This window comes from Scyliorhinus torazame, chromosome 26, assembly GCF_047496885.1.
Source record: "Scyliorhinus torazame isolate Kashiwa2021f chromosome 26, sScyTor2.1, whole genome shotgun sequence".
Lineage (NCBI taxonomy): Eukaryota > Metazoa > Chordata > Chondrichthyes > Carcharhiniformes > Scyliorhinidae > Scyliorhinus > Scyliorhinus torazame.
Genome location: NC_092732.1, coordinates 32158143 through 32185622, shown reverse-complemented (window position 1 = coordinate 32185622; position 27480 = coordinate 32158143). Strand labels below are relative to the sequence as shown.

Genomic DNA, 27480 nt, shown 5'->3' with positions numbered 1-27480 from the left:
CCTCCCTCACTCCCCCCTCATTCCCCTCACTCCCCCCTCCCCCCTCACTCCCCCCCTCCCCCTCACTCCCCCCTCCCCCTCCCTCCCTCACTCCCCCCTCCCTCACTCCCCCTCCCCCCACTCTCCCTCCCTCCCCCTTCACTCCCCCTTCCTCCCCCTCGCTCCCCTTCCTCCCCCCTCACTCCCCCTCCCTCCCCTTCACTCCCCCTCCCCCCCTCACTCCCCCTCCCTCCCCCCTCCCTCCCCCTCACTCCCCCTCCCTCCCCCTCACTCCCCCTCCCTCCCCCTCACTCCCCGTCCCTCCCCCCCTCACTCCCCCTCCCTCCCCCTCACCCCCCCTCCCTCCCCCTCACTCCCCCTCCCTCCCCCCTCACCCCCCTCACTCCCCCTCCCTCCCCATCACTCCCCCTCCCTCCCCCTCACTCCCCCTCCCTCCCCCACACTCCCCCTCCCTCCCCCCTCACTCTTCCCTCCCCACTCCCCCTCCCTCCCCCCTCACTCCCTCACTCCCCCTCCCTCCCCCCTCATTCCCTCTCCCTCCCCCTCACTCCCTCTCCCTCCCCCCCCTCACTCCCTCACTCCCCCCTCACTCCCCCTCCCTCCCCATCCCCCCTCACTCCCCCCTCTCCCCTCCCCCCTCACTCCCCCCTCCCCCCTCCCTCCCCCTCCCCCCTCCCTCCCCCCTCCCCCCTCCCTCCCCCCTCACTCCCTCCCTCCCCCCTCACTCCCCCCTCACTCCCTACCTCCCCCCTCACCTCCCCCTCCCCTCACTCCCCCTCCCCCTCACTCCCCCTCCCCCTCACTCCCCCTCCCCCTCACTCCCCCTCACTCCCCCTCCCCCTCACTCCCCCTCCCCCCTCACTCCCCCTCCCCCCTCACTCCCCCTCCCCCCTCACTCCCCCTCCCCCTCACTCCCCCTCCCCCTCACTCCCCCTCCCCCTCACTCCCCTCCCCCCTCACTCCCCTCCCCCCTCACTCCCCTTCCCCCCTCACTCCCCCTCTCCCCTCACTCGCCCTCCCCCTCACTCGCCCTCCCCCTCACTCGCCCTCCCCCTCACTCCCCCTCCCCCTCACTCCCCCTCCCCCTCACTCCCCCTCCCCCTCACTCCCCCTCCGCCTCACTCCCCCTCCCCCTCCTCCCCCTCACTCCCTTCCCCCCTCACTCCCCCTCCCCCCTCACTCCCCCTCCCCCCTCACTCCCCCTCCCCCCTCACTCCCCCTCTCCCCTCACTCCCCCTTCCCCTCACTCCCCCTCGCCCTCACTCCCCCTCCCCCTCCCCTCTCACTCCCCTCCCTCCCTCACCCCCCTCCCTCCCTCACCCCCCCTCCCTCCCTCACTCCCCCTCACTCCCCCTCACTTCCCCCTCGCTCCCCGCTCCCTCCCACACTCCCCCTCCCCCTCACTCCCCCTCCCCCCTCACTCCCCCCTCCCCCTCACTCCCCCTCACTCCCCCTCCCGCTCACTCCCCCTCCCCCCTCACTCCCCTCCCCCTCACTCCCCCTCCCCCTCCCCTCTCACTCCCCCTCCCCCTCCCTCCTTCACTCCCCCTCCCTCCCTCACTCCCCCTCCCTCCCTCACTCCCCCTCCCTCCCTCACTCCCCCTCCCTCCCTCATTCCCCCCTCACTCCCCCCTCACTCCCTCATTCCCCCTCCCCCTCACTCTCCCCTCCCTCCCTCACTCACCCCTTCCTCCCTCACTCCCCCCTCCCTCCCTCACTCCCCCTCCCTCCCCCACTCCCCCTCCCCCACTCCCCCCTCCCTCCCCCTCCCCCACTCCCCCACTCCCCCTCCCTCCCTCCCTCCCCCGCTCCCCCTCCCTCCCCCACTTCCCCTCCCTCCCCCTCACTCCCTCACTCCCCCTCCCTCACTCCCCCTCCCCCCTCCCCTCCACCTCACCCTCCACCTCACTCCCCCTCACCCTCCCCATCACTCCCGCTCCCCCTCAGTCCCCCTCACTCCCCCTCACTCCCCTCCCTCACTCCCCTCCCCCTCCCTCCCTCGCTCCCCCTCCCCTCCCTCCCTCGCTCCCCCTCCCTCCCTCCCTCGCTCCCCCTCCCTCCCTCGCTCCCCCTCCCTCCCTCGCTCCCCCTCCCTCCCTCGCTCCCCTCCCTCCCTCGCTCCCCCACTCCCCCTCCCTCCCTCACTCCCCCTCCCTCCCCTATCCCCTCCCTCCCTCACTCCCCCTCCCTCCATCCCTCCCCCCTCACTCCCCCTCACTCCCTCCCCCCCTCCCCCCCTCCCCCCCTCCCCCCCTCCCCCCCTCCCCCTCCCCCTCCCCTCCCCCCTCCCCCTCCCCTCCCCCTCCCCTCCCCTCCCACCCCCTCCCCCTCCCTCCCCCCTCCCCTCCCCCTCCCCCTCCTCCCCCTCCCTCCCCCCTCCCCCCTCCCTCCCCCCTCCCCCTCCCTCCCCCCTCCCCCTCCCTCCCTCCCCCTCACTCCCCCTCCCTCACTCCCCCCTCCCTCCCCCTCCCTCACTCCCCCTCCCTCCCTCCCCCTCCCCCTCACTCCCCCCTCCTCCCCCTCCCCCCCTCCCTCCTCCCTCACTCCCCCTCCTCCCTCACTCCCCCCTCATTCCCCCTCACTCCCCCCTCCCCCCTCACTCCCCCCTCCCCCTCACTCCCCCTCCCCCTCCCCCCTCACTCCCCCCTCCCTCACTCCCCCCTCCCCCACTCTCCCTCCCTCCCCCTTCACTCCCCTTCCTCCCCCCTCGCTCCCCCTTCCTCCCCCTCACTCCCCCTCCCTCCCCTTCACTCCCCCTCCCCCCCTCACTCCCCCTCCCTCCCCCCTCCCTCCCCCTCACTCCCCCTCCCACCCCCTCACTCCCCCTCCCTCCCCCTCACTCCCCGTCCCTCCCCCCCTCACCCCCCTCCCTCACCCCCCTCACCCCCCCTCCCTCCCCTCACTCCCCTCCCACCCCCCCTCACCCCCCTCACTCCCCCTCCCTCCCCATCACTCCCCCTCCCTCCCCCTCACTCCCCCACCCCCCCCCTCACTCCCCCACCCTCCCCCCACACACTCCCTCCCCACTCCCCCACCCTCCCCCCACCCCCCTCACACCCCACCCTCCCCCCTCAATCCCTCACCCTCCCCCTCACTCCCTCCCCTCCCCCCTCACTCCCTCACTCCCCCCTCACTCCCCCCCCTCCCCATCCCCCCTCACCCCCCCTCTCCCCTCCCCCCCTCACTCCCCCCCCCCCCCACCCCACCCCACCCCCCTCCCCACCCCCTCCCCCCACCCACCCCCCTCACCCCTCCCTCCCCCACACCCCCCTCACACCCAACCTCCCCCCTCACTCCCCCACCCACTCACTCCCCCTCCCCTCACTCCCCCTCCCCCTCACTCCCCCTCCCCCCTCACTCCCCTCCCCTCACACCCCCACACTCCCCCTCCCCCTCACACCCCCTCCCCCCTCACTCCCCCTCCCCCCTCACTCCCCCTCCCCCCTCACTCCCCCTCCCCCTCACTCCCCCTCCCCCTCACTCCCCCTCCCCCTCACTCCCCCTCCCCCCTCACTCCCCCTCCCCCCTCACTCCCCTTCCCCCCTCACACCCCCTCTCCCCTCACTCGCCCTCCCCCTCACTCGCCCTCCCCCTCACTCGCCCTCCCCCTCACTCCCCCTCCCCCTCACTCCCCCTCCCCCTCACTCCCCCTCCCCCTCACTCCCCCTCCGCCTCACTCCCCCTCCCCCTCACTCCCCCTCACTCCCCCTCCCCCCTCACTCCCCCTCCCCCCTCACTCCCCCTCCCCCCTCACTCCCCCTCCCCCCCACTCCCCCTCTCCCCTCACTCCCCCTTCCCCTCACTCCCCCTCGCCCTCACTCCCCCTCCCCTCCCACTCACTCCCCTCCCTCCCTCACCCCCCTCCCTCCCTCACCCCCCCTCCCTCCCCACTCCCCTCACACCCCTCACTTCCCCCCTCTCCCCGCTCCCTCCCACACTCCCCCTCCCCCTCACTCCCCCACCCCCCTCACTCCCCCTCCCCCTCACACCCCTCACTCCCCCTCCCGCTCACTCCCCCTCCCCCTCACTCCCCCTCCCCCTCACTCCCCCTCCCCCTCCCCTCTCACTCCCCCTCCCCCTCCCTCCTTCACTCCCCCTCCCTCCCTCACTCCCCCTCCTCCCTCACTCCCCCTCCCTCCCTCACTCCCCTCCCTCCCTCATTCCCCCCTCACTCCCCCCTCACTCCCTCATTCCCCCCTCCCCCCTCACTCTCCCCTCCCTCCCTCACTCACCCCTTCCTCCCTCACTCCCCCCTCCCTCCCTCACTCCCCCCCTCCCTCCCCCCTCCCTCCCTCCCTCCCCCCTCCCTCCCTCACTCCCCCCTCCCTCCCTCACTCCCCCCTCCCTCCCTCACTCCCCCCTCCCTCCCTCCCTCACTCCCCCCTCCCTCCCTCCCTCCCTCCCCTCACTCCCCCCTCCCTGCCTCATTCCCCCTCCCCCCTCACTCCCCCCTCCCTCCCTCATTCCCCCTCCCCCTCACCCCCCCCTCCTCCCTCATTCCCCCTCCCCCTCACTCCCCCTCCCCCTCACTCCCCCCTCCCTCCCTCACCCCCCCCCCTCCCTCACACTCCCTCACTCCCCCCCTCACACTCCCCCCCTCACACTCCCCCCCCCTCACACTCACCCCCCTCACACTCACCCCCCTCACACTCCCCCTTCCCTCCCTCACTCCCCCCTCCCTCCCTCACTCCCCCCTCCCTCCCTCACTCCCCCCTCCTCCTCACTCCCCCTCCCTCCCTCACTCCCCCTCACTCCCCCCTCCCTCCCTCACTCCCCCTCACTCCCCCCTCCCTCCCCCTCACTCCCCCTCCCTCCCTCACTCACTCCCCCTCACTCCCCCTCCCTCCCTCACTTCCCCTCCCTCCCTCCCTCACTCCCCCCCTCACTCCCCCCCCCTCACTCCCCCCTCACTCCCCCCCCTCACTCCCCCTCTCACTCCCCCTCTCACTCCCCCCCCACTCCCCCCCCACTCCCCCCCTCACTCCCCCCCTCACTCCCCCCCCTCACTCTCCCCCCTCACGCCCCCCTCTCACGCCCCCCCTCACTCCCCCCTCACTCCCCCTCCCTCACCCTCCCCCCTCACTCCCCCCTCACTCCCCCTCCCTCACCCTCCCCCTCCCCCCTCCCTCACCCTCCCCCCCTCACCCCCCCTCACACTCCCCCCCTCACACTCCCCCCCCTCACACTCCCCCCCTCACACTCCCCCCTCACACTCCCCCCCCCCTCACACTCCCCCCTCACACTCCCCCCTCACACTCCCCCCTCACACTCCCCCCCTCACACTCACCCCCCTCACACTCACCCCCCTCACACTCACCCCCCTCACACTCACCCCCCCTCACACTCACCCCCCTCACACTCACCCCCCTCACACTCACCCCCCTCACACTAACCCTCCCTCACACTCACCCCCCCTCACACTCACCCACCTCACACTCACCCCCCTCACACTCACCCCCCTCACTCCCCCCTCACTCCCCCCGACCCCCTCCCTCACTCCCCTCCCTCACTGCCCCTTCCTCACTCCCCCTCCCTATCTCTGTAACCTCCTCCAGCCCCTACACCCCTCCCTATCTCTGTAACCTCCTCCAGCCCCTACACCCCCTCCCTATCTCTGTAAACTCCTCCAGCCCCGACCACCCCCTCCTATCACTGTAACCTCCTCCAGCCCCCCCCACTCCCTCCCTATCTCTGTAACCTCCTCCAGCCACCTACACCCCTCCCTATCTCTGTAACCTCCTCCAACCCCTACACCCCCTCCCTATCTCTGTAACCCCCTCCAGCCCCCTACACCCCTCCCTATCTCTGTAACCTCCTCCAGCACCTACACCCCCTCGCTATCTCTGTAACCTCCTCCAGCCCCTACACCCCTCCCTATCTCTGTAACCTCCTCCAGCCTCTACACACCCTCCCTATATCGGTAACCTCCTCCAGCCCCTACACCCCCTCCCTATCTCTATAACCTCCTCCAGCCCCAACACCCCTCCCTATCTCTGTAACCTCCTCCAGTCCATACACCCCCTCCCTATCTCTGTAACCTCCTCCAGCCCCCCCACCCCCTCCCTATCTCTGTAACCTCCTCCAGCCCCTACACACCCTCCCTATCTCTGTAACCTCCTCCAGTCCATACACCCCCTCCCTATCTCTGTAACCTCCTCCAGCCCCCCCACCCCCTCCCTATCTCTGTAACCTCCTCCAGTCCCTACACCACCTCCCTATCTCTGTAACCTCCTCCAGCCCCTACACCCCCTCCCTATCTCTGTAACCTCCTCCAGTCTCTACACCCCCTCCCTATCTCTGTAACCTCCTCCAGTCTCTACACCACCTCCCTATCTCTGTAACCTCCTCCAGCCCCTACACCCCCCTCCCTATCTCTGTAACCTCCTCCAGCCCCTACACCCCCTCCCTATCTCTGTAACCTACTCCAGCCCCGACACCCCCTCCCTATCTCTGTAACCTCCTCCAGCCCCTACACCCCCCTCCCTATCTCTGTCACCTCCTCCAGCTCCCTACACCCCCTTCCCTATCTCTGTAACCTCCTCCAGCCCCTACACTCCCTCCCTATCTCTGTAACCTCCTCCAGTCCCTACACCCCCTTCCCTATCTCTGTAACCTCCTCCAGCCCCTACACCCCCTCCCTATCTCTGTAACCTCCTCCAGCCCCTACACCCCCTCCCTATCTCTGTAACCTCCTCCAGTCCCTACACCCCCTTCCCTATCTCTGTAACCTCCTCCAGCCCCTACACCCCCTCCCTATCTCTGTAACCTCCTCCAGCCCCTACACCCCCTCCCTATCTCTGTAACCCCCTCCAGCACCTACACCCCCTCCCTATCTCTGTAACCTCCTCCAGCCCCGACACCCCCTCCCTATCTCTGTAACCTCCACCAGCCTCGACAACCCCACCCTATCTCTGTAACCCCCTCCAGCCCCTACACCCCCCTCCCTATCTCTGTAACCCCCTCCAGCCCCTACACCCCCCTCCCTATCTCTGTAACCTCCTCCAGCCCCTACACCCCCTCCCTATCTCTGTAACCTCCTCCAGCCCACACACTCCCTCCCTATCTCTGTAACCTCCTCCACCCCCTCCACCCCCTCCCTATCTCTGTAACCTCCTCCAGCCCCTACGCCCCCTCCCTATCTCTGTAACCTCCTCCAGCCCCTACACCTCCTCCCTATCTCTGTAACCTCCTCCACCCCCTACACCCCCTCCCTATCTCTGTAACCTCCTCCAGCCCCCTACACCCCCTCCCTATCTCTGTAACCTCCTCCAGCTCCCTACACCCCCTCCCTATCTCTGTAACCTCCTCCAGCTCCCTACACCCCCTCCCTATCTCTGTAACCTCCTCCAGCTCCCTACACCCCCTCCCTATCTCTGTAACCTCCTCCAGCCCCCTACACCCCCTCCCTATCTCTGTAACCTCCTCCAGCCCCTACACCCCCTCCCTATCTCTGTAACCTCCTCCAGCCCCTACGCCCCCTCCCTATCTCTGTAACCTCCTCCAGCCCCCTACACCCCCTCCCTATCTCTGTAACCTCCTCCAGCCCCTACGCCCCCTCCCTATCTCTGTAACCTCCTCCAGCCCCTACACCCCCTCCCTATCTCTGTAACCTCCTCCAGCCCCCTACACCCCCTCCCTATCTCTGTAACCTCCTCCAGCCCCTACGCCCCCTCCCTATCTCTGTAACCTCCTCCAGCCCCTATACCCCCTCCCTATCTCTGTAACCTCCTCCAGCCCCCTACAACCCTCCGAGATCTCTGCGCTCCTCCAATCCCGGCCTCTCGAGCGTCCCCCCCGATTCCCATCATCCACCATTGGCGGCCGTGCCTTCAGCTGCCTGGGGGCGGGGGGGGGGGGTCCTGAGGTCTGGAATTCCCTCCCTAAACCCCTCCCTTCTCTCTCTCTGTCTCCCTCTCTCTCTCTGTCCCCTATGACACTCCTTAAACGGTCCTCTGCGGGTGAATTTAGGTCACTTCTTCCTCATAATCCCCCAATGCGTGTAGGGGTCTCATTCATTGTGGTAACGCTGCATCTAAGAGCTCAGGGGCATTTTACATGAGAGACCAGGGCAAGTCAATGTGATTCTGAATCAGCAAAGGTTGACTCTACCGGAGTCCGTGTTACTGGGGGTGAAGTTACCTCTGTATTAGAGAGAGAGGGGGAAATCAGCCAGGGTTCCTGCTCCTGATCACTGTCCAGTGATCCCTGGGTTAGAGAGAGAGGGGAAATCAGCCAGGGTTCCTGCTCCTGATCACTGTCCAGTGATCCCTGGGTTAGAGAGAGAGAGAGAGGGGAAATCAGCCAGGGTTCCTGCTCCTGATCACTGTCCAGTGACCCTGGGTTAGAGAGAGAGAGAGAGGGGAAATCAGCCAGGGTTCCTGCTCCTGATCACTGTCCAGTGATCCCTGGGTTAGCGAGAGAGAGGGGGAAATCAGCCAGGGTTCCTGCTCCTGATCACTGTCCAGTGATCCCTGGTTAGAGAGAGAGGAAATCAGCCAGGGTTCCTGCTCCTGATCACTGTCCAGTGATCCCTGGGTTAGAGAGAGAGGGGAAATCAGCCAGGGTTCCTGCTCCTGATCACTGTCCAGTGATCCCTGGGTTAGCGAGAGAGAGGGGGAAATCAGCCAGGGTTCCTGCTCCTGATCACTGTCCAGTGATCCCTGGGTTTGAGAGAGAGAGAGGGGAAATCAGCCAGGGTTCCTGCTCCTGATCACTGTCCAGTGATCCCTGGGTTAGAGAGAGAGAGGGGAAATCAGCCAGGGTTCCTGCTCCTGATCACTGTCCAGTGATCCCTGGTTAGAGAGAGAGGAAATCAGCCAGGGTTCCTGCTCCTGATCACTGTCCAGTGATCCCTGGGTTAGAGAGAGAGAGGGGTAATCAGCCAGGGTTCCTGCACCTGATCACTGTCCAGTGATCCCTGGGTTAGAGAGAGAGAGGGGAAATCAGCCAGGGTTCCTGCTCCTGATCACTGTCCAGTGATCCCTGGGTTAGAGAGAGAGAGAGGGGAAATCAGCCAGTGTTCCTGCTCCTGATCACTGTCCAGTGATCCCTGGGTTAGAGAGAGAGAGAGGGGAAATCAGCCAGGGTTCCTGCTCCTGATCACTGTCCAGTGACCCTGGGTTAGAGAGAGAGAGAGAGGGGAAATCAGCCAGGGTTCCTGCTCCTGATCACTGTCCAGTGATCCCTGGGTTAGAGAGAGAGAGGGGGGAAATCAGCCAGGGTTCCTGCTCCTGATCACTGTCCAGTGATCCCTGGGTGAGAGGGAGAGGGGAAATCAGCCAGGGTTCCTGCTCCTGATCACTGTCCAGTGTTCCCTGGGTTAGAGAGAGGGAGGGGAAATCAGCCAGGGTTCCTGCTCCTGATCACTGTCCAGTGACCCTGGGTTAGAGAGAGAGAGAGAGGGGAAATCAGCCAGGGTTCCTGCTCCTGATCACTGTCCAGTGATCCCTGGGTTAGAGAGAGAGAGGGGGGAAATCAGCCAGTGTTCCTGCTCCTGATCACTGTCCAGTGATCCCTGGGTTAGAGAGAGAGAGGGGAAATCAGCCAGGGTTCCTGCTCCTGATCACTGTCCAGTGATCCCTGGGTTAGAGAGAGGGGGGAAATCAGCCAGGGTTCCTGCTCCTGATCACTGTCCAGTGATCCCTGGGTTTGAGAGAGAGAGAGGGGAAATCAGCCAGGGTTCCTGCTCCTGATCACTGTCCAGTGACCCCTGGGTTAGAGTGAGAGGGGAAATCAGCCAGGTTCCTGCTCCTGATCACTGTCCAGTGATCCCTGGGTTAGAGAGAGAGGGGAAATCAGCCAGGTTCCTGCTCCTGATCACTGTCCAGTGATCCCTGGGTTAGAGAGAGAGGGGAAATCAGCCAGTGTTCATGCTCCTGATCACTGTCCAGTGATCCCTGGGTTAGAGAGAGAGAGAGGGGAAATCAGCCAGTGTTCCTGCTCCTGATCACTGTCCAGTGATCCCTGGGTTAGAGAGAGAGAGAGGGGAAATCAGCCAGTGTTCCTGCTCCTGATCACTGTCCAGTGATCCCTGGGTTAGAGAGAGAGAGAGGGGAAATCAGCCAGGGTTCCTGCTCCTGATCACTGTCCAGTGACCCTGGGTTAGAGAGAGAGAGAGAGGGGAAATCAGCCAGGGTTCCTGCTCCTGATCACTGTCCAGTGATCCCTGGGTTAGAGAGAGAGAGGGGGGAAATCAGCCAGGGTTCCTGCTCCTGATCACTGTCCAGTGATCCCTGGGTGAGAGGGAGAGGGGAAATCAGCCAGGGTTCCTGCTCCTGATCACTGTCCAGTGTTCCCTGGGTTAGAGAGAGGGAGGGGAAATCAGCCAGGGTTCCTGCTCCTGATCACTGTCCAGTGACCCTGGGTTAGAGAGAGAGAGAGAGGGGAAATCAGCCAGGGTTCCTGCTCCTGATCACTGTCCAGTGATCCCTGGGTTAGAGAGAGAGAGGGGGGAAATCAGCCAGTGTTCCTGCTCCTGATCACTGTCCAGTGATCCCTGGGTTAGAGAGAGAGAGGGGAAATCAGCCAGGGTTCCTGCTCCTGATCACTGTCCAGTGATCCCTGGGTTAGAGAGAGGGGGGAAATCAGCCAGGGTTCCTGCTCCTGATCACTGTCCAGTGATCCCTGGGTTTGAGAGAGAGAGAGGGGAAATCAGCCAGGGTTCCTGCTCCTGATCACTGTCCAGTGACCCCTGGGTTAGAGTGAGAGGGGAAATCAGCCAGGTTCCTGCTCCTGATCACTGTCCAGTGATCCCTGGGTTAGAGAGAGAGGGGAAATCAGCCAGGTTCCTGCTCCTGATCACTGTCCAGTGATCCCTGGGTTAGAGAGAGAGAGGGGGGAAATCAGCCAGTGTTCCTGCTCCTGATCACTGTCCAGTGATCCCTGGGTTAGAGAGAGAGAGGGGAAATCAGCCAGGGTTCCTGCTCCTGATCACTGTCCAGTGATCCCTGGGTTAGAGAGAGAGAGGGGAAATCAGCCAGGGTTCCTGCTCCTGATCACTGTCCAGTGATCCCTGGGTTAGAGAGAGGGGGGAAATCAGCCAGGGTTCCTGCTCCTGATCACTGTCCAGTGATCCCTGGGTTTGAGAGAGAGAGAGGGGAAATCAGCCAGGGTTCCTGCTCCTGATCACTGTCCAGTGACCCCTGGGTTAGAGTGAGAGGGGAAATCAGCCAGGTTCCTGCTCCTGATCACTGTCCAGTGATCCCTGGGTTAGAGAGAGAGGGGAAATCAGCCAGGTTCCTGCTCCTGATCACTGTCCAGTGATCCCTGGGTTAGAGAGAGAGAGGGGGGAAATCAGCCAGTGTTCCTGCTCCTGATCACTGTCCAGTGATCCCTGGGTTAGAGAGAGAGAGGGGAAATCAGCCAGGGTTCCTGCTCCTGATCACTGTCCAGTGATCCCTGGGTTAGAGAGAGGGGGGAAATCAGCCAGGGTTCCTGCTCCTGATCACTGTCCAGTGATCCCTGGGTTAGAGAGAGAGAGGGGAAATCAGCCAGGGTTCCTGCTCCTGATCACTGTCCAGTGATCCCTGGGTTAGAGAGAGGAGGGAAATCAGCCAGGGTTCCTGCTCCTGATCACTGTCCAGTGATCCCTGGGTTAGGGAGAGAGGGGAAATCAGCCAGGGTTCCTGCTCCTGATCACTGTCCAGTGATCCCTGGGTTAGAGAGAGAGGGGGAAATCAGCCAGGGTTCCTGCTCCTGATCACTGTCCAGTGATCCCTGGGTTAGGGAGAGGGGAAATCAGCCAGGGTTCCTGCTACTGATCACTGTCCAGTGATCCCTGGGTTAGAGAGAGAGAGGGGAAATCAGCCAGGGTTCCTGCTCCTGATCACTGTCCAGTGATCCCTGGGTTAGAGAGAGAGAGGGGGGAAATCAGCCAGGGTTCCTGCTCCTGATCACTGTCCAGTGATCCCTGGGTTAGAGAGAGAGGGGGGAAATCAGCCAGGGTTCCTGCTCCTGATCACTGTCCAGTGATCCCTGGGTTAGAGAGAGAGAGGGGGGAAATCAGCCAGGGTTCCTGCTCCTGATCACTGCGCAGTGATCCCTGGGTTAGAGCGAGGGGAAATCAGCCAGGGTTCCTGCTCCTGATCACTGTCCAGTGATCCCTGGGTTAGACAGAGAGAGGAAATCAGCCAGGGTTCCTGCTCCTGATCACTGTCCAGTGATCCCTGGGTTAGAGAGAGAGAGGGGAAATCAGCCAGGGTTCCTGCTCCTGATCACTGTCCAGTGATCCCTGGGTTAGAGAGAGAGAGGAAATCAGCCAGGGTTCCTGCTCCTGATCACTGTCCAGTGATCCCTGGGTTAGAGAGAGAGAGGGGGGAAATCAGCCAGGTTCCTGCTCCTGATCACTGTCCAGTGATCCCTGGGTTAGAGAGAGAGAGGGGGGAAATCAGCCAGGTTCCTGCTCCTGATCACTGTCCAGTGATCCCTGGGTTAGAGAGAGAGGGGAAATCAGCCAGGGTTCCTGCTCCTGATCACTGTCCCGTGATCCCTGGGTTAGAGCGAGAGGGGAAATCAGCTAGGGTTCCTGCTCCTGATCACTGTCCAGTGATCCCTGGGTTAGAGCGAGAGGGGAAATCAGCCAGGTTCCTGCTCCTGATCACTGTCCAGTGATCCCTGGGTTAGAGCGAGAGGGGAAATCAGCCAGGTTCCTGCTCCTGATCACTGTCCAGTGATCCCTGGGTTAGAGAGAGAGGGGAAATCAGCCAGGGTTCCTGCTCCTGATCACTGTCCAGTGATCCCTGGGTTCTGTCTGTTTCAGTACACAGAGCTGGTCTCACATCCACCTCCTGTGTCCTCCTGGTTTTAATGTAATATGTATTGATGAATTGGAAATGCAATCCCAACACTCGCTCTCTGATAACTTTCACAAGGAAGAGGACTGATTGTGGTTAGTGAGGAACACCTTGACAGAGTGTGGTCAGGTATGGTGTGTCTATTACACAGAGAGAGGGAGGGAGAGATGGAGAGAGAAATTGAGCGAAGAGGGGGACAGGAAGAGAGAGGGAGAGATGGAGAGAGAGGGCGGGGAAGTGAGGCTGTCGTGGGAGAGAGTGTTGCCGAGAGATGGTTGTTGAGGGGGTGTTGTGTGTGTTACAGTGTTGTCGACTGCGTTAGAGTGTGTGTATCACAGAGTGTGAGCTCGTCGAAGGGTGTGTGTGTGTCACAGAGAGTGTGTGTGTGAGAGAGACTGTGTGTGTCGCAGAGAGTGTGTGTGTGTGAGAGAGTGTGTGTGTCGCAGAGAGTGTGTGTGTGAGAGAAACTGTGTGTGTCGCAGAGAGTGTGTGTGTGTCACAGAGAGTATATGTGTGTCACAGAGAGTGTGTGTGTCACAGGGGGAGTGTGTGTGTCGTAGAGAGAGTGTGTGTTAGAGAGAGAGTGTGTGTATGTGTGAGAAAGAGTGTGTGTGTCACAGAGAGAGTGTGTGTGTCACAGAGAGTGTGTGTGTGTCACAGAGAGTGTGTGTGTGTCACAGAGAGTGTGTGTGTGTCACAGAGAGTGTGTGTGTCGCAGAGAGTGCGTGTGTGTCACAGAGAGAGTGTGTTGCAGAGAGTGTGTGTGTGTGTGAGAGAGTGTGTGTGTTGCAGAGAGAGTGTTTGTGTGTCACAGAGAGAGTGTGTGTGTGACAGAGAGTGTGTGTGTGTGTCACAGAGAGTGTGTGTGTCAGAGAGGGTGTGTGTCACAGAGAGAGTGTGTGTGTGTGTGTGAGAGAGAGTGTGTGTGTCACAGAGAGAGTAACTTACAAGACTTACATTAACTTACAAGATAATGAATGGCTTAGACAGGGTGGACGTAGGGAAGTTGTTTCCACTAGCAGGGGAGACTAGGACCCGGGGGCACAGCCTTAGAATAAAAGGGAGTCACTTTAGAACAGAGGTGAGGAGAAATGTCTTCAGCCAGAGAGTGGTGGGTCTGTGGAATTCATTGCCACAGAGGGCGGTGGAGGCCGGGACGTTGAGTGTCTTTAAGACAGAAGTTGATAAATTCTTGATTTCTCGAGGAATTAAGGGCTATGGAGAGAGAGAGCGGGTAACTGGAGTTGAAATCAGCCATGATTGAATGGTGGAGTGGACTCGATGGGCCGAATGGCCTAACTTCCGCTCCTATGTCTTATGGTCTTATAGTATGTGTGTCACAGGGAGAGTGTGTATGTCGTGGAGAGAGTGTGTGTGTTAGAGAGAGAGTGTGTGTGTCACAGAGAGAGTGTGTGTGTCACAGAGAGAGTGTGTGTGTCACAGGGAGAGAGTGTGTGTGTCACAGAGAGAGTGTGTGTGTCACAGAGAGAGTGTGTGTGTCACAGGGAGAGAGTGTGTGTGTCACAGGGAGAGTGTGTGTGTCACAGGGAGAGAGTGTGTGTGTCACAGGGAGAGAGTGCGTGTGTCACAGAGAGAGTGTGTGTGTCACAGAGAGAGTGTGTGTGTCACAGGGAGAGAGTGCGTGTGTCACACAGAGAGTGTGTGTGTCACACAAAGAGTGTGAGTGTGTCAGAGAAAGAGTGTGTGTGTCGCAGAGAGTGTGTCGCAGAGAGAGTGTGTGTATTGTAGAGAGTGTGTGTGTCGTAGAGAGTGTCGCAGAGTGTGTGTGTGCCGCAAAGTGTGAGCGCCTGGCAGAGGGCAGCACTTAAGAACAAGTTACAGCCGGCGCAGTGGGGGGGACGGAGGAAGGGTGTTTGCACACGCGGCCAATCGGAAGAGGAGGTTCTGCCCCTCCAGCTTGCGTGGGGCTTCCCTGGGGCACAGCAAGAGGCCATGGCCCCCCACGAGGAGATGGGTGGAAGGCGCTGGGTTAAAATGGAGCTGAGGGAGCGTTCGGGGCCTTGGCTGGCGAGGAGGGAGGAGGCCAGGGTTACCTTGTCGCACCTCCTGCGTTGGGTGCGCTAGGGCAATGGGCAGGGGGTGGGACGGAGGGTGCGGTCCCTGCGGAACGGGCTGGGGGTGGAGAGGGGGTAACACTCTGTCAGCAGCATTGGGATAATGTTTATTCCTGTCTGTCTGTCACTCACACAGTGATAGGGAGCTGATGTCTGTCACTCACACCGTGATAGGGAGCTGATGTCTGTCGCTCACACCGTGATAGGGAGCTGATGTCTGTGGCTCACACCGTGATAGGGAGCTGATGTCTGTCGCTCACACCGTGATAGGGAGCTGATGTCTGTCGCTCACACCGTGATAGGGAGCTGATGTCTGTCGCTCACACTGTGATAGGGAGCTGATGTCTGTCGCTCACACTGTGATAGAGAGCCGATAGCACGAACTGGCTACCCCAGCCTTCGCCACGGCACATAAAGCTGGCCCATTTATCTGGTGCGGAGTCTGGGACAAGCTCCAGTAATGAGTGCGTGAGGACAGGTCCCAGGAGGCAGGGGAGCCCATTAATCAGCACTCCATTTGCTGACACTATTTGCAATCCGGAGACAATCCCCAGGGGGCTTTCCACCCAATAAAACAGCAGCAACAAGGAAGCTCACGCAGCGGAGAGGTCAGCTCATTCCGAGGGCGTAAACACTCGTGTCGGTGTGAGTGTGTGTGTGTGTCAGTGTGTGTGTGTGTGTGTGTGTGTCAGTGTGTGAGTGTGTGTGAGTGTGTGAGTGTGTGTGTGAGAGCGTGTGTGTCAGTGTGTGAGTGTGTGTGTGTCAGTGTGTGTGTGTCAGTGTGTGTGTGTGTGAGTGAGTGTGCAAGTATGTGCCTGTGTGTGTGTGTGATTGTGTGAGTGTGTGTGACAGTGTGTGTGTGAGTGTGTGTGTGTGACAGTGTGTGTGTGATTGTGTGAGTGTGTGTGTGTGTGTGACAGTGTGTGTGTGACAGTGTGAGTGTGTGTGTGTGTGATTGTGTGAGTGTGTGTGTGTGTGTGACAGTGTGTGTGTGACAGTGTGTGTGTGACAGTGTGTGTGTGTGAGTGTGTGATTGTGTGAGTGTGAGTGTGTGTGTGAGTGTGTGTGTGAGTGAGTGAGTGTGTGTGTGACAGTGTGTGTGTGATTGTGTGTGTGTGTGAGTTATTGTGTGTGCGCCAGTATGTGTGTGAGTGATTGTGTGAGTGTGTGTGCCAGTATGTGTGTGTGTGAGTGTGTGTGTGAACGAGTGAGTGTGTATGAGTGTGTGCCAGTGTGTGTGTGTGAGTGAGTGAGTGAGTGTGTGTGACAATGTGTGTGACAGTGTGTGAGAGTGTGTGTGAGAGTGTGTGTGTGAGTGTGCGTGTGTGTGACTGTGTGTGTGTGAGTGTGTGTGTGACAGTGTGTGGGTGTGCCAGTGTGTGTCAGAGAGTGTGTGTGTGTGAGTGTGTGTCAGTGTTGTGTGTGAGTGAGTGTGCAGGTATGTGTGAGTGTGTCAGTGTGTGTGTCAATGTGTGTGTGTGTGCGTATGTGCACATCAGTGTGTGTGTGTATGCTAGTGTGTGTGTCAGTGTGTGTGTGTCAATGTATGTGTGTCAGTGTGTCTGTTCACAAGAACGATCCCTGGAATGAAGAGCTTGTCGTGTGAGGAACGGTTGAGGATTCTGGGTCTGTACTCGTTGGAGTTTAGAAGGATGAGGGGGGATCTTATTGAAACTTCCAGGATACTGCGAGGCCTGGATAGAGTGGACGCGGAGACACCTAATCCAATATACATAAAACGTTCCTGCATTCAAACGTGACGATGCCAATGGGGGGTTGCTGCGAGGTTCCTGGGGCAGGCAGGGATTGAGCGATTTGGAGATCTGTTATAGGGGGCAAGTGTGCAAAGTTGGAGGACCCTGGAGGAAGAGTACGAGCTTCCCAGGGGGAATGGCTTTGTGTACCTGCAAGTCCGGGAGTTTGTACGGAGACAGGTGCCGTGGTTTCCCCGGGCTGCCGACTCTGGGGTTGCTGTCGAGGGAGGGGATAGGGGCACGGAAGGTGTTCAATGTCTCGAAGGAGTTGACGGACCGGGAGTGAGCCTTGGTGGGAGACATGAAGCGTAAGTGGGAGGAGGAACAGGGGGAAGAGGTCAAGGCCGAGACGTCACCCTGCGGAAGGTGAACGTGTCCTCGTCTTGTGCGGGGTTAAGCCTCATCCGGTTCAAAGTGGTACCTAGGGCGCATGTGACGGTGGTGAGGATGAGGGGGTCCTTTCAGGGGGTAGAGGATCGGTGTGGGTGGGTGACGGGGGACGGGGGGCCCACAAATCACGTCCACTCAGACCGCGGACCGCGGAAATAGTGCCCCCGACCCGGACTGCTCGCCCGCTCACACTGCCCCCAGTCCCGAATGAGGCCGCCCCCCCCCCCCACCTCCGCCTTCGATCGGCTTTTTCTTTGGTGGGGGGGGGGTGGAGAATCGCGGAAAAGTCGCCGTGCGGGAAACTGGACTCTCCTCCCCATCGGAGAACGTGATATCGGGGCCGGGGAGCGGAGAATCCTCCCTGCGATGTCCGAGGTGCTGGCCGCGGTCCCGAGTCCAGAGGTGGTGATATTTGGGGTGTTGGATGACCCAGGAGTCCAGGGGATGAGAGAGGCCGATGTTCTGGCCATTGCCTCCCTGGTAGCCCGGAGATGGATCTTGCTCGGGTGGAGGGACTCGGAGCAGCCGGAAGCGGGTGAGCGACCTGGCGGAATGTCTGAGGCTGGAGAAGGTTAGATTCGTCTTTAGGGGGTCGGCAGATGGGTTCACCCAGCTGTGGGAACTGTTTACTGGTTTATTTAAGAAGCTTATCAAGTTTGGCAATAAAACTTGCTTGTCCCACCTTTTCAACTGTCTTCCAAAAGAAGAATAGGATACGAATTTTACTTTGCAACTGCACTGACTTTTCTATAGTCCACACACAATCGTTGCGTTCCATCTGGTTTTAGTACCATCACAATAGGTGAGCTCCAATCCCTGCAACTCACTTTGATTACATCACGCTTAAGCATGCTTTCAATCTCCTTTTATACTTGTGCCATATATACTTGCGTCTATATGGACGTTGCTTAATTTGGAATAGGATTTCCCTCATCTACATCATGTATGAACACCTTGGTATTTCCTAGTTTGTTGCACAAAGAGCGCGATGGGATTGTAATAGCTCTTTCAGGTCACTCTGATTTTCCTCTGGAAGGTAACTCAGCAATTGATCCCAATTTTTAAAAATTACTTTCTCATTGTCCAATCTAATTTGAGGAATGCCAAATTATGAATAATCGTCCAGATTTATCTCCTCTCCATGAGTTAAAACGAGTAACACCTCCTCCTTCTTCCATTCCCTATCAGAATACCTTTTTGAGCACATTAACATGACACACTCCGTGAGGTTTCCTTCTGCCTGGTGTTCTGATTAAATAATTCACCTCATTCAATTTCCTTTCAATTTGATAAATCTCACTAAATCTTGCTTTCTCTGGTTCACTTACCACTGGTAATAGTCCCAATACTTTCTCCCCACCCGCAAAACAACAAATTTTTGATTTCTTATCCGACTCTTTTTTCATCACATGCTGTGACAATTTTAAATGCTTTTCAGCCAACTCACCAGTCCTAGTTTTAAAAAAAAATGTTTTTATTCTCCATTTTCACATTTTCCTTCAAAATTTACACCCCACCCACAAACAGTAAACGGTAACAAATACAAAATCAATCCCCTTAACAATAACAACGATCCCATCCTCCCACCACCCCAAACAACGGCCCACCTGTCAATATATGCATCCAATAAAACAAACCCTCCCACGGTGGAAACAAAAAACAAAGGAGAAAAAGAAAAAAGTCCGGGACCTCCCATGGTCACCATTAACCTAGAGAGTCCTCCCCCCCCCCCCCCCCACACTCAACGCCCTCCAACCTCTGAAAGAGTACCGTACATGAAACCCAAGAGTTGTAAACATCCCCCTCCCCTCTCCAACTCCTCACGTCCACTGCCTCTTGTAAAACTCCTCCCCCCAAACCTCGGTTCCTTCCCCCCCAACTTTCCTGCTCACCAGTCCTAGTTAATATCGCCCTAACGTTTGACGCATAGTCCAATAATGTAGCCTCTGAACGGTGACTTGCCAATTTCTCTTTGATCAATTTAAGTGGTACTCTTACCTCATGGCCAAAAATCAATGATTCATTCGGTACATCCCTACTTGTAAATAGTACAAATGAAATTCCTTTGACGCCATCATCTGGATAATCCTGACTATTGGCCCTCTACATGGTCTTTAAAGTTTGATGTCACCTTTCTAACTCTCCCTGCGATTCTGGAAGACATGCAGTGGGTTTAAATTGCATCACTCCTAAACTACCCACAACTTCCCTGAATAACTTTGACATAAAATTGTCTCCTTGATCGGATTGCATTTCTTTTTTGCCCGGGTGGCACTGCCAAGCTCGCAGGGGCACTGCCAGGGTGCCAGGAGTGGCAGTGCAAGGGTGCCCGTGTCCCAAAGAACAAAGAACAGTACAGCACAGGAACACTGGAGGCCTCCGGCCTGGGCGTGCGGGGGCCTCTGGCCTGGGCGTGCGGGGGCCTCTGGCCTGGCCGTGCGGGGGCCTCCGGCCTGGGCGTGCGAGGGCCTCTGGCCTGGGCGTGCGGGGGCCTCCGGCCTGGGCGTGCGGGGGCCTCCGGCCAGGACGTGCGGGGGCCTCCGGCCTGGGTGTGCGGGGGCCTCCGGCCTGGGCGTGCGGGGGCCTCCGGTCTGGGCGTGCGGGGGCCTCCGGTCTGAGCGTGCGGGGGCCTCCGGCCTGGGTGTGCGGGGGCCTCCGGCCAGGACGTGCGGGGGCCTCCGGCCTGGGCGTGCGGGGGCCTCCGGCCTGGGCGTGCGGGGGCCTCCGGTCTGGGCGTGCGGGGGCCTCCGGTCTGGGCGTGCGGGGGCCTCCGGCCTGGGTGTGCGGGGGCCTCCGGCCTGGGCGTGCGGGGGCCTCCGGCCTGGGCGTGCGGGGGCCTCCAGCCTGGGCGTGCGGGGGCCTCTGGCCTGGGCCTCTGGTCTGGGCGTGCGGGGGCCTCCGGCCTTGGCGTGCGGGGGCCTCCGGCCTGGGCGTGCGGGCGCCTCCGGCCTGGGCGTGCGGGCGCCTCCGGCCTGGGCGTGCGGGGGCCTCCGGCCTGGGCGTGCGGGGGCCTCCGGCCTGGGCGTGCGGGGGCCTCCGACCTGGGCGTGCGGGGGCCTCCGGCCTGGGCGTGCGGGGGCCTCCGGCCTGGGCGTGCGGGGGCCTCCGACCTGGGCGTGCGGGGGCCTCCGGCCTGGGCGTGCGGGGGCCTCTGGCCTGGGCGTGCGGGGGCCTCTGGCCTGGGCCTCTGGCCTGGGCGTTCGGGGGCCTCCGGCCTGGGCGTGCGGGGGCCTCCGGCCTGGGCGTGCGGGGGCCTCCGGCCTTGGCGTGCGGGGGCCTCCGGTCTGGGCGTGCGGGGGCCTCTGGCCTGGGCGTGCGGGGGCCTCCGGTCTGGGCGTGCGGGGGCCTCCGGCCTTGGCGTGCGGGGGCCTCCGGCCTGGGCGTGCGGGGGCCTCCGGCCTGGGCGTGCGGAGGCCTCCGGTCTGAGCGTGCGGGGGCCTCCGGCCTGGGCGTGCGGAGGCCTCCGGTCTGGGCGTGCGGGGGCCTCCGGCCTTGGCGTGCGGGGGCCTCCGGCCTGGGCGTGCGGGCGCCTCCGGCCTGGGCGTGCGGGGGCCTCCGACCTGGGCGTGCGGGGGCCTCCGGCCTGGGCGTGCGGGGGCCTCCGGCCTGGGCGTGCGGGGGCCTCCGACCTGGGCGTGCGGGGGCCTCCGGCCTGGGCGTGCGGGGGCCTCTGGCCTGGGCCTCTGGCCTGGGCGTGCGGGGGCCTCCGGCCTGGGCGTGCGGGGGCCTCCGGCCTGGGCGTGCGGGGGCCTCCGGCCAGGGCGTGCGGGGGCCTCTGGCCTGGGCCTCTGGCCTGGGCGTGCGGGGGCCTCTGGCCTGGGCGTGCGGGGGCCTCTGGCCTGGGCGTGCGGGGGCCTCTGGCCTGGGCGTGCGGGGGCCTCCGGCCTGGGCGTGCGGGGGCCTCTGGCCTGGGCGTGCGGGGGCCTCTGGCCTGGGCCTCCGGCCTTGGCGTGCGGGGGCCTCTGGCCTGGGCGTGCGGGGGCCTCGGGCCAGGACGTGCGGGGGCCTCCGGCCTGGGCGAGCGGGGGCCTCTGGCCTGGGCCTCCGGCCTTGGCGTGCGGTGGCCTCCGGCCTGGGCGTGCGGGGGCCTCCAGCCTGGGCGTGCGGGCGCCTCAGGCCTGGGCGTGCGGGGGCCTCCGGTCTGGGCGTGTGGGGGCCTCCGGCCTGGGCGTGCGGGGGCCTCCGGCCTGGGCGTGCGGAGGCCTCCGGCCTGGGCGTGCGGGGGCCTCCGGCCTGGGCGTGCGGGGGCCTCCGGCCAGGGAGTGCGGGGGCCTCTGGCCTGGGCGTGCGGGGGCCTCCGGCCTGGGCGTGCGGAGGCCTCCGGCCTGGACGTGCGGGGGCCTCCGGCCTGGGCGTGCGGGGGCCTCCGGCCTGGGCGTGCGGGGGCCTCCGGCCTGGCCGTGCGGGGGCCTCTGGCCTGGGCCTCTGGCCAGGACGTGCGGGGGCCTCCGGCCTGGCCGTGCGGGGGCCTCTGGCCTGGGCCTGCGGGGGCCTCTGGCCTGGGCGTGCGGGGGCCTCCGGCCAGGACGTGCGGGGGCCTCCGGCCTGGGCGTGCGGGGGCCTCTGGCCTGGGCGTGCGGGGGCCTCCGGCCAGGACGTGCGGGGGCCTCCGGCCTGGGCGTGCGGGGGCCTCTGGCCTGGGCGTGCGGCGGCCTCTGGCCTGGGCGTGTGGGGGCCTCCGGCCTTGGCGTGCGGGGGCCTCCGGCCTGGGCGTGCGGGGGCCTCCGGCCTGGGCGTGCGGGCGCCTCCGGCCTGGGCGTGCGGGGGCCTCCGGTCTGGGCGTGCGGGGGCCTCCGGTCTGGGCGTGTGGGGGCCTCCGGCCTGGGCGTGCGGGGGCCTCCGGCCTGGGCCTCTGGCCTGGGCGTGCGGGGGCCTCCGGCCTGGGCGTGCGGGCGCCTCCGGCCTTGGCGTGCGGGGGCCTCCGGCCTGGGCGTGCGGGGGCCTCCGGCCTGGGCGTGCGGGGGCCTCCGGCCTGGGCGTGCGGGGGCCTCCGGCCTGGGCGTGCGGGGGCCTCCGGCCTGGGCGTGCGGCGGCCTCCGGCCTGGGCGTGCGGGGGCCTCTGGCCTGGGCGTGCGGGGGCCTCTGGCCTGGGCGTGCGGGGGCCTCTGGCCTGGGCGTGCGGGGGCCTCTGGCCTGGGCGTGCGGGGGCCTCTGGCCTGGGCGTGCGGGGGCCTCTGGCCTGGGCCTCTGGCCTGGGCGTGCGGGGGCCTCCGGCCTGGGCGTGCGGGGGCCTCCGGCCTGGGCGTGCGGGGGCCTCCGGCCTGGGCGTGCGTGGGCCTCCGGCCTGGGCGTGCGGGGGCCTCTGGCCTGGGCGTGTGGGGGCCTCCGGCCTGGGCGTGCGGGGGCCTCTGGCCTGGGCGTGTGGGGGCCTCCGGCCTGGGCGTGCGGGGGCCTCTGGCCTGGGCGTGTGGGGGCCTCCGGCCTGGGCGTGCAGGGGCCTCTGGCCTGGGCGTGTGGGGGCCTCCGGCCTGGGTGTGCGGGGGCCTCTGGCCTGGGCGTGCGGGGGCCTCTGGCCTGGGCCTCTGGCCTGGGCGTGCGGGGGCCTCCGGCCTGGGCGTGCGGGGGCCTCCGGCCTTGGCGTGCGGGGGCCTCCGGCCTGGGCGTGCGGGGGCCTCCGGCCTGGGCGTGCGGGGGCCTCTGGCCTGGGCCTCTGGCCTGGGCGTGCGGGGGCCTCCGGCCTGGGCGTGCGGGGGCCTCCGGCCTGGGCGTGCGGGGGCCTCCGGCCTGGGCGTGCGGGGGCCTCTGGCCTGGGCGTGCGGGGGCCTCTGGCCTGGGCGTGCGGGGGCCTCCAGCCTGGGCGTTCGGGGGCCTCTGGCCTGGGCGTGCGGGGGCCTCTGGCCTGGGCCTCTGGCCTGGGCGTGCGGGGGCCTCCGGCCTGGGCGTGCGGGGGCCTCCGACCTGGGCGTGCGGGGGCCTCCGGCCTGGGCGTGCGGGGGCCTCCGGCCTGGGCGTGCGGGGGCGTCCGGCCAGGGCCTCTGGCCTGGGCGTGCGGGGGCCTCTGGCCTGGGCCTCTGGCCTGGGCGTGCGGGGGCCTCCGGCCAGGACGTGCGGGGGCCTCCGGCCAGGGAGTGCGGGCGCCTCTGGCCTGGGCGTGCGGGGGCCTCCGGCCTGGGCGTGCGGAGGCCTCCGGCCTGGACGTGCGGGGGCCTCCGGCCTGGGCGTGCGGGGGCCTCCGGCCTGGGCGTGCCGGGGCCTCCGCCCTGGGCGTGCGGGGGCCTCCGGCCTGGCCGTGCGGGGGCCTCTGGCCTGGGCGTGCGGGGGCCTCTGGCCTGGGCGTGCGGGGGCCTCCGGCCAGGACGTGCGGGGGCCTCCGGCCTGGGCGTGCGGGGGCCTCTGGCCTGGGCGTGCGGGGGCCTCTGGCCTGGGCCTCCGGCCTTGGCGTGCGGGGGCCTCTGGCCTGGGCGTGCGGGGGCCTCCGGCCAGGACGTGCGGGGGCCTCCGGCCTGGGCGTGCGGGGGCCTCTGGCCTGGGCGTGCGGGGGCCTCTGGCCTGGGCCTCCGGCCTTGGCGTGCGGGGGCCTCCGGCCTGGGCGTGCGGGGGCCTCCGGCCTGGGCGTGCGGGCGCCTCCGGCCTGGGCGTGCGGGGGCCTCCGGTCTGGGCGTGTGGGGGCCTCCGGCCTGGGCGTGCGGGGGCCTCCGGCCTGGGCGTGCGGAGGCCTCCGGCCTGGGCGTGCGGGGGCCTCCAGCCTGGGCGTGCGGGGGCCTCCGGCCTGGGCGTGCGGGGGCCTCCGGCCTGGCCGTGCGGGGGCCTCCGGCCTGGGAGTGCGGGGGCCTCTGGCCTGGGAGTGCGGGGGCCTCTGGCCTGGGCGTGCGGGGGCCTCCGGCCTGGGCGTGCGGGGGCCTCCGGCCTGGGAGTGCGGGGGCCTCCGGCCTGGGCGTGCGGGGGCCTCCGGCCTGGGCGTGCGGAGGCCTCCGGCCTGGACGTGCGTGGGCCTCCGGCCTGGGCGTGCGGGGGCCTCCGGCCTGGGCGTGCGGGGGCCTCCGGCCTGGCCGTGCGGGGGCATCTGGCCTGGGCCTCTGGCCAGGACGTGCGGGGGCCTCCGGCCTGGTCGTGCGGGGGCCTCTGGCCTGGGCGTGCGGGGGCCTCTGGCCTGGGCGTGCGGGGGCCTCCGGCCTGGGCCTCTGGCCAGGACGTGCGGGGGCCTCCGGCCTGGCCGTGCGGGGGCCTCTGGCCAGGACGTGCGGGGGCCTCCGGCATGGGCGTGCGGGGGCCTCTGGCCTGGGCGTGCGGCGGCCTCTGGCCTGGGCGTGCGGGGGCCTCCGGCCTTGGCGTGCGGGGGCCTCCGGCCTGGGCGTGCGGGGGCCTCCGGCCTGGACGTGCGGGCGCCTCCGGCCTGGGCGTGCGGGGGCCTCCGGTCTGGGCGTGTGGGGGCCTCCGGCCTGGGCGTGCGGGGGCCTCCGGCCTGGGCGTGTGGGGGCCTCCGGCCTGGGCGTGCGGGCGCCTCCGGCCTGGGCGTGCGGGGGCCTCCGGTCTGGGCGTGTGGGGGCCTCCGGCCTGGGCGTGCGGGGGCCTCCGGCCTGGGCCTCTGGCCTGGCCGTGCGGGGGCCTCCGGCCTGGGCGTGCGGGCGCCTCCGGCCTGGGCGTGCGGGGGCCTCCGGTCTGGGCGTGTGGGGGCCTCCGGCCTGGGCCTCTGGCCTGGGCGTGCGGGGGCCTCCGGCCTGGGCCTCTGGCCTGGGCGTGCGGGGGCCTCCGGCCTGGGCCTCTGGCCTGGGCGTGCGGGGGCCTCCGGCCTGGGCGTGCGGGGGCCTCCGGCCTGGGCGTGCGGGGGCCTCCGGCTGCGAGATTCACTCCGGGTCCCTGCCTGCCCCCTGCAGGGCTGGGAATTCGTGTCCCATTAATCCAGGATTCTCAGGCATGAAACTCCACCGTTTTGACACAGGTGTCAACACTTAGTCTCCCGAATGGAAAATCCAGCCCATAAACACGTCCTAAATTCACCTCAAAGTGAGTGGTCCAGGATGTCTTTGTCTGTGTGTGTGTGTGTGTCTGTGTGTGTGTGTCAGAGTGTGTGTGTCAGTGTTTGTGTGTGTCAGAGTGTGTGTGACAATTGTATGAGTCTGTGTGTGTGCATGTTTCTGTGTGTATGTGAGTGTGTGGGGTTGTGCGTATGCGAGTGTGCGTATATGTGTGTGTGAGTTTGTGAGTGTGTGTGTGAGTGTGTATGTGTGTGAGTTTGTGAGTGTGTGTGTGAGTGTGTATGTGTGTGAGTTTGTGAGTGTGTGTGTGAGTGTGTATGTGTGTGAGTGTAAGTGTGTGTGTCAGAGTGTGTGTGTCAGAGTGTGTGTGAGTGTGAGTGTGAGAGTGTGTGAGTGTCAGAGTGTGTGTGTCAGAGTGTGTGTGTCGCAGTGTGTGTGTGTGTGTGTGTGTGTGTCAGTGGGTGTGTGTGTCTGTGTGTGTGAAAGGGTGTGTGTGTCTGTGTGTGTGTGAGAGTGTGTGTGTCAGTGTGTGTGTGTGTATGTGTGCGTGTCAGAGTGTGTGTGTAAGAGTGTGTGTATGTCTGTGTGGGTGTCTGTGTGTGTGTGTCAGTGTGTGTCAGTGTTTGTGTCTGTCAGTGTGTGTGAGTGTGTCAGAGTGTGTGTGTCAGTGTGTGTCAGTGTTTGTGTGTGTCAGTAAGTCTGTGTGTCAGTGTGTGTGTGTGTATGTGTGTGTCAGTAAGTCTGTGTGTCAGTGTGTGTGTGTGTATGTGTGTGTCAGAGTGTTTGTGACAATGTGTGAGTCTGTGTGTGTGCATATTTCCGTGTGTATGTGAGTGTGTGGGGTTGTGCGTATGCGAGTGTGCGTATATGTGTGTGTGAGTTTATGTATGTGTGTGAGTGTGTGTGTGAGTTTGTGAGTGTGTGTGTGAGTTTGTGAGTGTGTGTGAGTTTGCGTATGCCTCCGGCCTGGGCGTGCGGGGGCCTCTGGCCTGGGCGTGCGGGGGCCTCTGGCCTGGGCGTGCGGGGGCCTCCGGCCTGGGCGTGCGGGGGCCTCCGGCCTGGGCGTGCGGGGGCCTCCGGCCTGGGCGTGTGGGGGCCTCTGGCCTGGGCGTGTGGGGGCCTCTGGCCTGGGCGTGTGGGGGCCTCTGGCCTGGGCGTGTGGGGGCCTCCGGCCTGGGCGTGCGGGGGCCTCTGGCCTGGGCGTGTGGGGGCCTCCGGCCTGGGCGTGCGGGGGCCTCTGGCCTGGGCGTGTGGGGGCCTCCGGCCTGGGCGTGCGGGGGCCTCTGGCCTGGGCGTGTGGGGGCCTCCGGCCTGGGCGTGCGGGGGCCTCTGGCCTGGGCCTCTGGCCTGGGCGTGCGGGGCCCTCCGGCCTGGGCGTGCGGGGGCCTCCGGCCTGGGCGTGCGGGGGCCTCTGGCCTGGGCGTGCGGGGGCCTCCGGCCTGGGCGTGCGGGGGCCTCCGGCCTGGGCGTGCGGGGGCCTCCGGCCTTGGCGTGCGGGGGCCTCCGGCCTGGGCGTGCGGGGGCCTCCGGCCTTGGCGTGCGGGGGCCTCCGGCCTGGGCGTGCGGGGGCCTCTGGCCTGGGCCTCTGGCCTGGGCGTGCGGGGGCCTCCGGCCTGGGCGTGCGGGGGCCTCCGGCCTGGGCGTGCGGGGGCCTCCGGCCTGGGCGTGCGGGGGCCTCTGGCCTGGGCCTCCGGCCTGAGCGTACGGGGGCCTCTGGCCTGGGCGTGCGGGGGCCTCTGGCCTGGGCCTCTGGCCTGGGCGTGCGGGGGCCTCTGGCCTGGGCGTGCGGGGGCCTCCGGCCTGGGCGTGCGGGGGCCTCTGGCCTGGGCGTGCGGGGGCCTCCGGCCTTGGCGTGTGGGGGCCTCCGGCCTGGGCGTGCGGGGGCCTCCGGCCTGGGCGTGCGGGCGCCTCCGGCCTGGGCGTGTGGGGGCCTCCGGCCTGGGCGTGCGGGGGCCTCCGGCCTGGGCGTCCGGGGGCCTCCGGCCTGGGCGTGCGGGGGCCTCCGGCCTGGGCGTGCGGGGGCCTCCGGCCTGGGCGTGCGGGGGCCTCCGGCCTGGGCGTGCGGGGGCCTCCGGTCTGGGTGTGCGGGGGCCTCCGGTCTGGGCGTGCGGGGGCCTCCGGCCTGGGCGTGCGGGGGCCTCCGGCCTGGGCGTGCGGGGGCCTCCGGCTTGTGCGTGCGGGGGCCTCCGGCCTGGGCGTGCGGGGGCCTCCGGCCTGGGCGTGCGGGGGCCTCCGGCTTGGGCGTGTGGGGGCCTCCGGCCTTGGCGTGCGGGGGCCTCCGGCCTGGGTGTGCGGGGGCCTCCGGTCTGGGTGTGCGGGGGCCTCTGGCCTGGGCGTGCGGGGGCCTCCGGTCTGGGTGTGCGGGGGCCTCCGGTCTTGGCGTGTGGGGGCCTCCGGCCTGGGTGTGTGGGGGCCTCCGGCCTGGGCGTGCGGGGGCCTCCGGCCTGGGCGTCCGGGGGCCTCCGGTCTGGGCGTGCGGGGGCCTCCGGCCTTGGCGTGTGGGGGCCTCCGGCCTGGGTGTGCGGGGGCCTCCGGTCTTGGCGTGTGGGGGCCT

The 27480-nt window shown here is 65.3% G+C and overlaps 1 protein-coding gene across 1 annotated transcript in view; it reads left to right on the top strand.

Annotated features, from left to right (window-relative positions):
• LOC140402871 (NT-3 growth factor receptor-like) overlaps positions 1 to 27480 on the top strand; it is a 247128-nt gene that overhangs the window by 3681 nt on the left and 215967 nt on the right. The gene's annotated exons all lie outside the window — the stretch shown is intronic.